This window comes from Sciurus vulgaris (genome assembly GCF_902686455.1).
Source record: "Sciurus vulgaris genome assembly, chromosome: 5".
Taxonomy (NCBI): domain Eukaryota; kingdom Metazoa; phylum Chordata; class Mammalia; order Rodentia; family Sciuridae; genus Sciurus; species Sciurus vulgaris.
In genome coordinates this window covers 69,551,624-69,564,761 of record NC_136465.1, presented here as the reverse complement: position 1 = coordinate 69,564,761, position 13,138 = coordinate 69,551,624, and the positions used below count along the sequence as shown (strand labels likewise).

Genomic DNA, 13,138 nt, shown 5'->3' with positions numbered 1-13,138 from the left:
GCAAAGATGAGATAAGAGAGCAAATGCAGGCAATGAATGATAATACCAATAAGCTGAAAGAGCACCTGCAGGAAGCAAAAGATCATTTCAACAAAGAGATAGAGATTCTCAAAAAAAAATAAACGGAAATCCTTGAAATGAAGGAGACAATAAACCAAATAAAAAACTCAAAGGAAATCATCACCCACAGACTAGACAACTTGGAAGACAGAACCTCAGACAATGAAGACAAAATATTTAATCTTGAAAATAAAGTCGCCCAAACAGAGAAAATGGTAAAAATAATGAACAGAATCTCCAAGAACTATGGGACATCATGAAAAGACCAAATTTAAGAATTATTGGGATTGAGGAAGGCACAGAGATACAAACCAAAGGAATGAACAACCTATTCAATAAAATAATATCAGAAAATTTCCCAAACCTGAAGAATGAAATGGAAAATCAAATACAAGAGGCTTACAGAACACCAAATGCACAGAATCACAACAAATCCACACCAAGGCATATTATAATGAAAATGCCTAACATTCAAAATAAAAATAGGATTTTGAAGGCCGCGAGAGAAAAGCATCAGATTACTTATAGGGGGAGACCAATACGGATAGCAGCAGACGTCTCAACCCAGACTCTAAAAGCTAGAAGGGCCTGAACCAACATATTTCAAGCTCTGAAAGAACATGGTTGCCAACCAAGAATCCTATACCCAGCAAAACTAACTTTCAGATTTGAAGATGAAATAAAATCCTTCCATGATAAACAAAAGTTAAAAGAATTTACAAATAGAAAGCCTGCAATACAGAATGTTCTCAACAAAATATTCCATGAGGAGAAAGTGAAAAACAACAATGGAGGTCAGCAAAGGGAGGAACTACCTTAGAGAAAAACCACTCAAAGGAGAAACCAAGCCAACTTAAAAACCAAAAATAAACCAAATGACTGCGAATACAAATCATTTCTCAATAATAACCCTGAACGTTAATGGCCTAAACTCATCAATCAAAAGACATAGACCGGCAGAATGGATTAAAAAGAAAGACCCAACAACATGCTGCCTGCAAGAGATTCATCTCATAGAAAAAGACATCCACAGACTAAAGGTGAAAGGATGGGAAAAAATCTACCATGCACATGGACTCAGTAAAAAAGCAGGGGTTTCCATCCTTATATCAGATAAAGTGGACTTCAATCCAAAGTTAGTCAGAAGGGATAAAGAAGGACATTTCATACTGCTTAAGGGAACCATAAATCAGGAAGACATAACAATAGTAAATACTTATGCCCCAAACAATGGTGCATCCCTGTACATCAAACAAATCCTTCTCAATTTCAAGAATCACATAGACCACAACACAATAATTCTGGGCAACTTTAACGCACTGCTGTCACCACTAGATAGATCTTCCAAACAAAAACCAACCAAAGAAACCATAGAACTCAATAACACAATCAATAACCTAGACTTAATAGACATATATAGAATATTCCATCCATCAATGAGCGGATACACTTTCTTCTCAGCAGCACATGGAACCTTCTCGAAAATAGACCATATGTTATGCCACAAAGCAGCCCTTAGGAAATGCAGAAAAATAGAGATACTGCCTTGTGTTCTATCAGACCATAACGGACTGAGAGTAGAAATCAATGACAAAGTAAAAAAAGGAAATTACTCCAACACTTGGAGATTTAATAGTATGCTATTGAATGAAACATGGATAACAAAACACATCAGGGAGGAGATTAAAAAATTCTTAGAGGTCAATGAGAATGATGATACAACATATCAAAAACTCTGGGACACTATGAAAGCGGTACTAAGAGGAAAATTCATTGCATGGAGCGCATTCCAGAAAAGAATGAAAGTCAACAATTAAATGACCTAACATTACAGCTCAAAGCCCTAGAAAAAGAAGAACAGAATAACAGCCAAAGTAGTAGAAGACAGGAAATAATTAAAATCAGAGCTGAAATCAATGAAATTGAAACAAAAGAAACTATTCAAAAAAGTGACATAACAAAAAGTTGGTTCGTTGAGAAAGTAAACAAAGTAGATAAACCCTTAGCCACACTAACAAAGAGGAGAGAGAAGACTCAAATAACTAAAATACATGATGCAAAAGGAAATATCATAACAGACACCACTGAGATACAGAACATATGAGAAACTACTTTGAAAATATGTATTCCCACAAAATAGAAAGTAACAAAGACATTGACAAATTTCTAGAGACATATGCTCCTCCCAAACTGAACCAGGAGGACATACATGATTTAAACAGATCAATATCAAGCAATGAAATAGAAGAAGCCATTAAAAATCTACCATCCTAGAAAAGCCCAGGACCAGACGGATTCATTCAAGTTCTACAAGACCTTCAACGAGGAACTCATTCCAATACTTCTCAAAGTATTCCAGGAAATAGAAAAGGAGGGTACCCTACCGAACTCATTCTATGAAGCTAATATCACCCTCATACCCAAACCAGGAAAAGACACATCAAGGAAAGAAAATTTTAGACCAATATCCTTGATGAATATAGATGCAAAGATCCTTAACAAAATATTGGCAAACCTTATCCAAAAACATATTAAGAAAATTGTGCACCACGATCAAGTGGGGTTCATTCCTGGAATGCAAGGATGGTTCAACATTCCTAAATCAATAAACGTAATCCATCATATCAATAGACTTAAGGATAAGAATCATATGGTGATTTCAATTGACTCAGAAAAAGCATTTGACAATATACAACACCACTTCATGCTGAAAACACTAGAAAAAATAGGGATAGAACGAACATACCTGAACATTGTAAAGGCTACTTATGCTAAGCCAATGGCCAACATCATTCTTAATGGAGAAAAACTGAAATCATTCCCTTTAAAAACGGGATCAAGACAGGGATGTCCTCTTTCACCACTTCTATTCAACATTGTCCTTGAAACTCTAGCCAGAGCAATTAGGCAGACAAAAGAAATTAAAGGGATACGAATAGGAAAAGAGGAACTTAAGCTGTCACTATTTGCTGATGACATGATTCTATATTTAGAAGATCCAAAAACCTACTCTAGAAAACTTCTAGACCTCATCAATGAACTCAGCAAAATAGCAGGCTATAAAATCAACACGTATAAATCTAAAGCATTTTTATATGCAAGCGATGAAACAGCTGAAAGGGAAATGAGGAAAACAACTCCATTTGCAATAGCCTCAAAAAAAAAAAAATAAAATACTTGGGTATCAATCTAATCAGAGAGGTAAAAGATCTCTACAATTGAAACTACAAAACACTGAAGAAAGAAATTGAGGAAGACCTTAGAAGATGGAAAGATCTCCCATGTTCTTGGATAGGCAGAATTAATATTGTCAAAATGGCCACACTACCAAAAGTGCTATATAGATTCAATGCAATTCCAATTAAAATCCCAATGACGTACCTCACAGAAATAGAACAAGCAATCATGAAATTCATCTGGAAGAATAAGAAACCCAGAATAGCTAAAGCAATCCTTAGCAGGAAGAATGAAACAGGGGGTATTGCAATACCAGAACTTCAACTATACTACAAAGGAATAGTAACAAAAACGGCATGGTATTGGCACCAAAATAGACAGGTAGATCAATGGTACAGAATAGAGGACACAGACACAAACCCAAATAAATACAATTTTCTCATACTAGACAAAGGTGCCAAAAATATCAATGGAGAAAAGATAGCCTCTTCAACAAATGGTGCTGGGAAAACTGGAAATCCATATGCAACAGAATGAAACTAAACCCCTATCTCTCACCCTGCACAAAACTCAACTCACAATGGATCAATGACCTTGAAATCAGACCAGAAACCCTGCATCTTATAGAAGAAAAAGTAGGTCCAAATCTTCACCGTGTTGGCTTAGGATCAGAGTTCCTTAACAGGACTCCCATAGCATAAGAAATAAAAGCAAGAATCAATAACTGGGATAGATTCAAACTAAATAGCTTTCTCTCAGCAAAGGAAACTATCAGCAATGCGAAGAGAGGGCCTACAGCGTGTGAGAATATCTTTGCCACTCATACTTCAGATAGAGCACTAATTTCCAGAATCTATAAAGAACTCAAAAAACTCTACAGCAAGAATACAAACAACCCAATGAACAAATGGGCTAAGGAAATGAACAGACACTTCACAGAAGAAGATGTACAAGCAATCAACAGATATATGAAAAAATGTTCAACATCTTTAGTAATAAGAGAAATGCAAATCAAAACTACCCTAAGGTTCCATCTCACCCCAATTAGGATGGCAATTATCAAGAATACAAGCAACAATAGGTGTTGGAGAGGATGTGGGGAAAAAGGTACACTCATACATTGCTGGTGGGACTGCAAGTTAGTGCAGCCACTCTGGAAAGCAGTGTGGAGATTCCTCGAAAACTTGGAATGGACCTACCATTTGACCCAGCTATCCCACTCCTTGGCCTATACCCAAAGGACTTAAAATCAGCACACTACAGAGATACAGCCACATCAATGTTCATAGCAGCTCAATTCACAATAGCCAGACTATGTAACCAACCTAGATGCCCTTCAATTGATGAATGGATAAAGAAACTGTGGTATATATATACAATGGAATATTACTCAGATATAAAGAATAATAAAATTATGGCATTTGCAGGCAAACGGATGAAATTGGAGAATATCATGTTAAGTGAGATAAGCCAATCTCAAAAATCCAAAAGAGGAATGATCTCACTGATAAGCGGATGATGACACTTAATGCTGGGTGGGAGTGGGACAAGAATGGAGGAAGGAGGGACTGTATAGAGGGAAAAGAGAAGTGGGAGGGGTGTGGGGGAAGGACAAAAATAATGGAATGAATCAAACATCATTACTCTATATAAATATATGAATATGCAAATGGTATGCTGTTACTCCATGTACACACTGAAACAACATGTATCCCATTTTTTTACAATAAAAATAAATTTTAAAAAAAGATGCTCACTTTGTTAGTGGTTCCCCTTCTGAAGAACATACTCAAAATAAATACAGGTTGTGTCAAATCCAGCTCACTTAGCTAGAACCAAAACAAAGAAGGAAAAGCTTCAGTTTAGCAATGACATAGTACTGACCTGTTCTCACATGGAAACTACTGCCTAGGGCTTCAGTTCAGAAGTGTGGCATTGGGTGTTGAGTCCGTGTTCCATGTGTCACTTTGAACAGTTCTTGTGACTGTGAAAGTGATGCTTTGTGCTGGGCATGCTAGCACATACCTGAAATCTCAGCAAGTTGGGAGGTTGAAGCAGGAGGATCACAATTTCAATGCCAGCCTCGGCCACTTAGTCAGACTCTGTCTCAAAATAAAAAAGAAAATGTATGGAGGAGTAGCTCAGCAGGAAAACACCCAAATTCAATCCCCACTACTGGAGAAAAATAAAAAAAAACTTAAAAGAGTTGGGACTGCAGCTCAGTTTAGAGCACACTGACTTTAATCCTTACTACCTCAAAAGAAAACAAAACAAAACAATGTGATGCTTTCTGGGAATCCCTTGCATAAGACAAATTGTGGTACTAACATATAATTTCTTCTTACCAAAATACTTTTCTGTTCCTTAAGAGTTAAATTCATCAGAAAAGAAAAACCTCTCTTCATTGGTCAACATTTAGAACATATCATTCTAGAGCTGGGTATCATTTTGATGTGGGCAAAAGTTACAAACACTAAAACTAAATGGAAGTTGACCACTGTATAAAGGTTGCCATTTAAAATAAATCTTTCAGTGACCTTTTGGAGTGGACTTTTTAAAAATAAAGACACATATCACAGTGGAAACAAGTTGAATCACACATACACCTACATCTACACTCACTCAAACATGCATTGATGATTACAATCAGGTTCTCACCAGGGGAGAGAGTGTCATGCAAAAAGACTATTTGAATACAATAGTGAAATCTAAATGAAAAAGACATCTCAAACAGCAAGTAATCCCAAACTATTTTTTATCATACATGTAATAATTCATGGCATCTTTACCTTCCACTGTTAAATGAATATACTCAACTGCCATTTTGATACAGCTCATAACGGCCTGACACATTCTCTTGAGTTAAAAGCAGGTTATCACTCCCTTTCTCCAAGCCAACCTGAAAATAGTCCACTGTATCAAAAACAAAGTTCCCAATGTTGAACACATCCTAGCCATGGGAACTGGGCAAACCCTGGAAGTTGGTGGATTTTACTCAAACATAGTTCAAGTGTGGATATAACTGAGGGGTGACTTCAATTCAGAGGATGTTTCCCCATTGTTTTCAAAATGTTTGTTGTGAGTGATAGAAATGCCTCTGCTAAAAATGAAAAGCTTCCTCCTCTAAAAGACACTTGGCACATCAAGATCTCATGGAATATTCTCATGGAATATGAGCAGGTCTGCTCCTCCCTGCCCTCAGGTCTCAGGATCCAGCATCACCTGCTAAGGTGATTCAGGATGCCTCAGAGGGCCTCAGTTCCCATTCCTGCGTTCATTTCCAGCAGCATCATTAGCTGTGTTGACTGGGACCCAGAACATGGAGTGTCCTTTCAATGTGATGATCAGGTTTGCAGAACCTGGAACAAATCAAATAGTGTGTACTTACAAAGATGATAAGGCTGATGATCTGAAATGATTCCCCTGAATCAAATTCATCAGGTTGCCATGTGAATAGGAAGATGAGTAGATGCTTATCTTTGAGTCTCCCTTTCTTGCCCCCTTCAATATGTCCTCCCCATCATGTATGTGTTGCTTCTGGAGAAAAGCACAATTCATAGACCTGAATTTTGGTCCTCTCCCCTGATGCAGAGTAGATTGGCTGAAAGGTAGACAACAGGAAGGAAAAGGAGGAGCCAGAATGGTTCACAATGATAAGCTGAGCAAACCGCAGCTTGTAGCAAGCAGAGCTTAAGTGTAACAGGTCCAATTCTTGCTTTGCATAGAACCCTTGCTGATCTGCCACTGCAGCTTATTTTAAAATTGACTTGTTTTTTTTTTTTTCTTTTTCTTTCTTTTCTCTCTTTCCCCTTCCATAACCATGGGGAAGGCAAGATTAACCTTCTTTCCATCCTAGGCCAAGTTATCTGTATTTTGGCTCACAGACCAGAGGAATGAAGAAATCCAGACTTCAGGGTCAACATTTGCAGATCCAAGAAACAGCTATCTCTCATGGCTACAAATGGATGACTCCCAAAAGGGCACAGCTGGAGCATAGCCTTTGAATCCCCTCTTTAAAACTCATTCCTTACACCACCTGTGAAACTCCACATCATGTAAAACCACAAGAATGGGATCCTAATTAGAATAAGTTATACTCCATGTATATATAATATGTCAAAACACACTTAGCTTTATATCTAAAAAGAACAACTTAAAAAAGAAAAAAATGAAATAAAAGCCCATTCTTCTCCTCTGACAGAATTACAGCAGCTGGGACAGGAGAATCCTGTGTTTCTCCTTTGCTAATAATACAACTTCTTTCTCTTCAACTCCCCTCTTTTCTGTGTGTGTGGGGGGTACTAGGGATTGAACCCAGGGGTACCCTACCACTGAGTTACATCTCTAGTTCTTTTTATTTTTTGAGAAAGTTCTCGCTAAGTTGCCAGTCCTCAAATTTACAATTTTCCTGCCTCAGCCTCCAGAGTCACTGGGATTACAGGTGTGCACCACCATATCCAACTTCTTTTTCCTTTTTCTCAAAACCTTGTCTTCCTTATTGGATAGGTGTGGGCAACAAGGACTGAGTTTTCATTATCAAAACGGACTTCATTTGTAAAAAGGAAATACTTGCTGCTTAATAAATGTTTATGTTTACTTAATTATCATTTAATTACATATGGCATTTGGGGGTTGAGAGCATTAGAGCCATTAATAAGTTGAACTTAGTCAAGGAATGAGTTAGATAGAAACAGATACTATACCATCAGCACTGACGATTACTGTCAGGTGGTTTCAAAGCACAATGTCATAAGTTAAATGACTGGCTTGAAGTGCAGCATTTATGACAACATGTACATCTGGAGAACCTGTGAAGGTTGATGCTTCTCATAACCTTCATCAGGCCAGCAACAGGCAGTCAAGCTGCAGAAAGATGGACCTGGGCACAGGAAGCTTTTCTAATTTCAGGAGGGAAACTTAAGCCCATTCCTTCATGAGAGATTGGGCCATACTCAAGGGATACCTCAGGAAACCCTGCTCTGTGCTGCACTGGTAATCTGTCCACCTAGTCTACACTGGAGCAGGCCAGAGCACAGGCCAGTGAACCCTCCTAATCTTTCCCCTTCTTCCCCCCACTTCTATCACTGCTCCTCCTAGTCCTACCACAATGGGGGGGGGGGGCACAGGCTGCCCAAACCAAAGACTCCTTGAAAAAGGAACTTTTAATCTGAAGGAAGAAAGAAATGGAAAATTACAATAGCAGGAAAAGTGCTATTGTAACAATCAATTCTTTCTTTTCCTTTGGTGCTGGTCAAAAACTCATATGCATAATACAATTCTCTTTCAAGAAATCATCAGAAACAAGTGCACTTTAAAAAAAAAGAAACAAATGCATTACTCCAAACTCTGCACAGGGAAGATATTACTTCCTTTTTCTGGGGAAAGAGGCAGCAAGCCAGTAACATTAAAATGTCAAAAACTTTATTGAAATTGAACATGGTTTATTCTACTGGTGCAAACAACAACCACTGAATTGAGCAATATCACTATAAAAGATCCCCTTAGGAGAGGTGGAATCATCTGAGCATCTGCTACTCTGTACCTATGACAAGACCTTACAAACATCCCTGAGAACAACTCCCATCTGAGCTGCAATCAAACTGCTCTCTGGTTGGAGTCCTGTGGAATAAACATCAGCACAGACCTAAGAACAGGGTCCACTTTGGGTGGAGTGAATGTAGAAAACTTACAAGCCATGTGCACACTAAATAGTCTTGTGTGGAGAAGGGAAGGTGGGATGTAGTGATATTTTAGAAACATGAGTTTCAACTATCCAAGGAGCCTCTTGATAAAGGAGGTAACTACAACACAGCAACTGAATTTCACTCTTCCCTGCCATAGAGTCAGACTGTATTAGTAAGGCAAGGATTAACATGCCATATTGTCATGAATGGCAAGGGAAGGGTTTATACTGGGAAGCCATGAGTCAGCTAAGCAAGATGTGCCTGGTCAATCCTACTGATCATGACATCTGAGTGTAGAGAGGCCAAGCCATGCCAACAGGTATTCCCCACCGTGCTCCACATCCACACCAAAGGCTGATGCCCTAAGCACGGTAGAAGGAACAGAAAGGACCAAAGATGTGGAAGAGTAAAAATGTGTCATGGTGACACATGTACTCAGCACTTGGTGATGATTACAAGCATAAACCTTCATTAACTAAGAAAGCTAAAGTAAGATTACCAGCAGTGATAGCTATTCTGCACCCACAAAGCATCTCAGTCAGTATCTAAGGGGAAGACATCAGCTACAATTAGAAGCCTCTGGATTTTACAATTCTTATTTTTCAGAGGTAGAACTTATTTGTTTCTCAGCCAAGCCTATACAGTACCATTATATAAATTAGAAAAAGATTGTGGTGAGCAGAGTATATGTGGCCATATGTGGCCTACTGCCCCAGTCTGCCCTTTTGCTACAAACAACTGACATAACCGTGTGCTGAGAGCCTGTTGAGACTATTTTTCAGGGTCAAAAAAAAAAAAAAAAAAGTAAGAAGTTGGGAAAAGCACTAGATGTGGAGTCAGAAAATTCAAATTATTGTCTTGCCTCTCATAAACGAGACTTTAGGAAAGTTATAAATTCTGAAAAGGTTTTCACAATTGATAATGGGGAAGCAATAGATACAAAAAGCCATTAGAACTATTGATGGCACAGGAAGGAACATGAGGGCACTGGAACAAGCTCTGATATGTTGCAAAAGCTCAACTACTATTTGCAAAAACTATGGCTACCCATGCAGTTTTTTTTCCTTAGCAAAAGTGTTGGGGGCTGTGCCATGTTGATCACATCGGCAGCGAGGAGGTTAATTGACATAAGCACACTCAGGTGATTTTATCGTCCACGCACACAATGTATGCGTATGTGTTCTCGAGCACTCCTAATTGCCTGCTCAGAGCGTCTGGCCTAATCTTTGCGTAAGAGGCGTGGCCCTGCTCTCCGCCTCCTGGAGGTGATATAAGCGTAAGCAGAACGAGACAACACGGAAGCAGCTAGACACACGCCCCGCAGCAGCGGGTAGGGGAAACAGCGGAAGGCAGATCGCAGAACTGAGACGCATCACTAGGGCACCTTAGGTAGACACACCCTTAGTTCACAGGATGCAGGACGCACCAGTAAGCTGCAGACCTTAAGTGAGGCGTAGTGAGTCTCTCTTCCTCTAAGCTCTAAGCAAAGTCTGTCCTTCTCTCAAAGTCTCTCTTAAGCAAAGTCTCTCTCTCCTCTCAAAGCAAGTAAACCTCATTTCCTCTATCCTCTATAAACAAGAAAGCAGTGCACTAAAGAGAAAGATAGAAGTGCCTCAGTTTCCACTCCACCACCCATAAGACCCGTGCAAGTTGTTGCTGCAGGCGGTGACAAATATCCACGGATTTTGTACCGCAAAGAGCTAGCAACACAAAAGGACATTCTAATCTGAAAAATACACTTTCTACCTTCATGGATCTCACAGTTAGCGATGATGCTAGGTCTCAATTCTGGCATATAGCATACTACTGAAACTTCAAATGAGATACCTTGGGTGAAGATTTGTTCATGAGCTGAGAGCTGATCTTATTAGTGATCCAACAGCCTCTGGCCTTCTTGTTGCATATGATCATATCATAAGGGAAGTTTGTGTGAAAAGACATAAAGAGGAAAGAGAGAGGATGAAGTTTCTTACCTATAAAATCATTTCTTTATAACAGCTCTCAAAATTAGAAAAGTCAAATGTCCAAGTGTCAAACTTATAGGGAAAAGGTCAAAAAGGCAGTATTTCATAGTACTGAGGGAATTAACACAAAGACTGAGGAAATTAGTGGCAGTTGTGGCTCAAATGTGTCTCTGGTTTCATTGTTTTTTATGACAAACCTAGGGCTGCATTTATATGAGATATGACAGGAACACAGGCAAGAGGAGGAATCAGGATGACTTTGGGTGGGGAATGCTCAATCAGGTCAGTAGGGTATTTCTTTATCTAGAATATTCTCTACAGGGCAGGAATTATTGTTCACAGCCTAGACCAGAGATCCTGTCTAGATCTTGGCTAGCTGGATTCCACCACCTGCCTGCATAATAAAATGGGATGGAAAGAGAAAAAAAATAAATTGTATGCAATTTGGTGAAACTGGGGAGAAGCAGCTACAATTCTTCCCCTGCTGGTCCCACAGAAACTCTTACAATTCATAAACCAAAGCAGGTACTACACTCACATAGGTCTAGTAAGCCTGTGTTAGACAGGTGGGGGCAGATGTTAATCTGCACTCCCAACTTCCTTGGTGTTCCCAGGCTGGGGGTGGGTACAAGCCCTTCAGTGTTTACAAGAATGTGGAATGCAGAAAGTTGTCCTTAATATTAATATGTTTCATAATGATCATGAGAGTCCAGAATTAGCACACAAGTAGAAAGAAATAAGTTGGCATTCTTTAATTCTCAATTTTTTTTCCTCATGAAAACTTCCCTGGCTTTTGGCCAAGTGATTAGAAATCATTGCATTCAATACAGCAGTTAAGAAGAGCTCTACATGGAGCATGTACATGGGTTGACTCTTCAATTGGGGGCAGGGGAGTTATAACCAGGACTTATGACCAGGTGCAGCAGTGCCTTTCTGTAATCCCAGTAACTTGGAAGACTGAAGTAAGAGGATTGCAAGTTTGAGGCCAACCTGGGCACCTAAATGAGATCCTGTCTAAAACTAACACAAAATAGAAAGGACTGGGGTGTACCTCAGTAGTGGAGCACTTGCCTAGGATGCCAGGAAATGCTCCCCCACCACACCAAATAAAACCAACAAAATAAAATATCATCTAGAATATAAAATGATCCCAAGTAACTATGAGAGTCCATGGAGGAAAATAATCATCATTAATCTCACTTTCCAGTCCTCCGACCTCCAGCAACATTAATCGAATTCCAACAAAACACAAATATACCTCCCAAAATGGCACCCTGAAAATCAGAACATAAAGACACAGGGCAGAATCAGTGGTAGAGCATTGCTAGCATGCTCCAGTCTCTGGGATCAACCTCCTGCACTGCAAAAACAAAACAATGATACAGTCCATGATAAAGCTGAAGACACACAAACACACTTGGATCTCTTCTTGACCAATTTCTAAAGATATTTCTTTCACAAGATTTTATTTTACAAAAGAAACTTCAAAAAAAAAAACACATTGAAAACATCAGATCCCAACTAGGCATGGTGGCACACACCTGTAATCCCAGCTACTTGGGAAACTGAGGCAGTAGCTTAAACTGCAAGTTTAAGATCAGCCTTGCTAACTCAGCAAGACCCTGTCTAAAAAAATAAAAAAGCTGGGTTCATTTCCAGTACCACAAAAAGGGGGGGGGGGAGAAAACAAAACAGATTGGTGAACAGGGTAAAATATTTTTATTGTAAATTTCCTTATTTAAAAAATAATTTCTTACATTGACTGAGGTAAATCTAAGATTACTTCTCATCAGCATGGGAGCCCTGCAGAGTGACACTGTGGCCCTCAAGCATGAGAGGACACAGTTGCAACCCAATCAGCCTGAAAATGATGCCGATTCTAGACTGGCACCACCTGCTTTGGGTCCTTCTGGTTTCTTTCCCTGGCACTTGGGTTGTGAGGAAATCAGGTGAAGAAGCCTCCATTCTTAACCTCTGAAGGCCAAACTAGAACCTCGACGGTATCCTCAGTCTTGAGAGCTTCCTTTTCCAATTTTTTATTTCAGTGACATTTAGGATTAAGTGATGATATGTAACATTTTATTTCAGTGATAGTGTACTTAATAGGAGATATGACTCAATTGGTTCTGTAAGCCCAAGAGAGATGATCCTCACCACAGGGCAAGAGATACACAGTGGAGCTGGATGATCACTGTGAAGACTCAAGTCAGATATTGGAAAAAAATGTACCAACCTAGGGGAATACAGTGAACT

The 13,138-nt window shown here is 39.2% G+C and overlaps 1 long non-coding RNA gene across 4 annotated transcripts in view; it reads right to left on the bottom strand.

Annotated features, from left to right (window-relative positions):
- Positions 1 to 13,138, bottom strand: part of LOC306661381 — a 448,014-nt gene that overhangs the window by 33,025 nt on the left and 401,851 nt on the right. For 2 of the 4 annotated variants that reach the window (XR_013763863.1, XR_013763866.1), the window contains 2 exons: positions 6,626 to 6,774; positions 5,263 to 5,339 (listed from right to left, as the gene is read on the bottom strand). This is a non-coding gene — a long non-coding RNA (uncharacterized lncRNA). The remainder of the gene's footprint in view (positions 1 to 5,262; positions 5,340 to 6,625; positions 6,775 to 13,138) is intronic. The other 2 variants (XR_013763864.1, XR_013763865.1) reach the window with 1 other exon arrangement.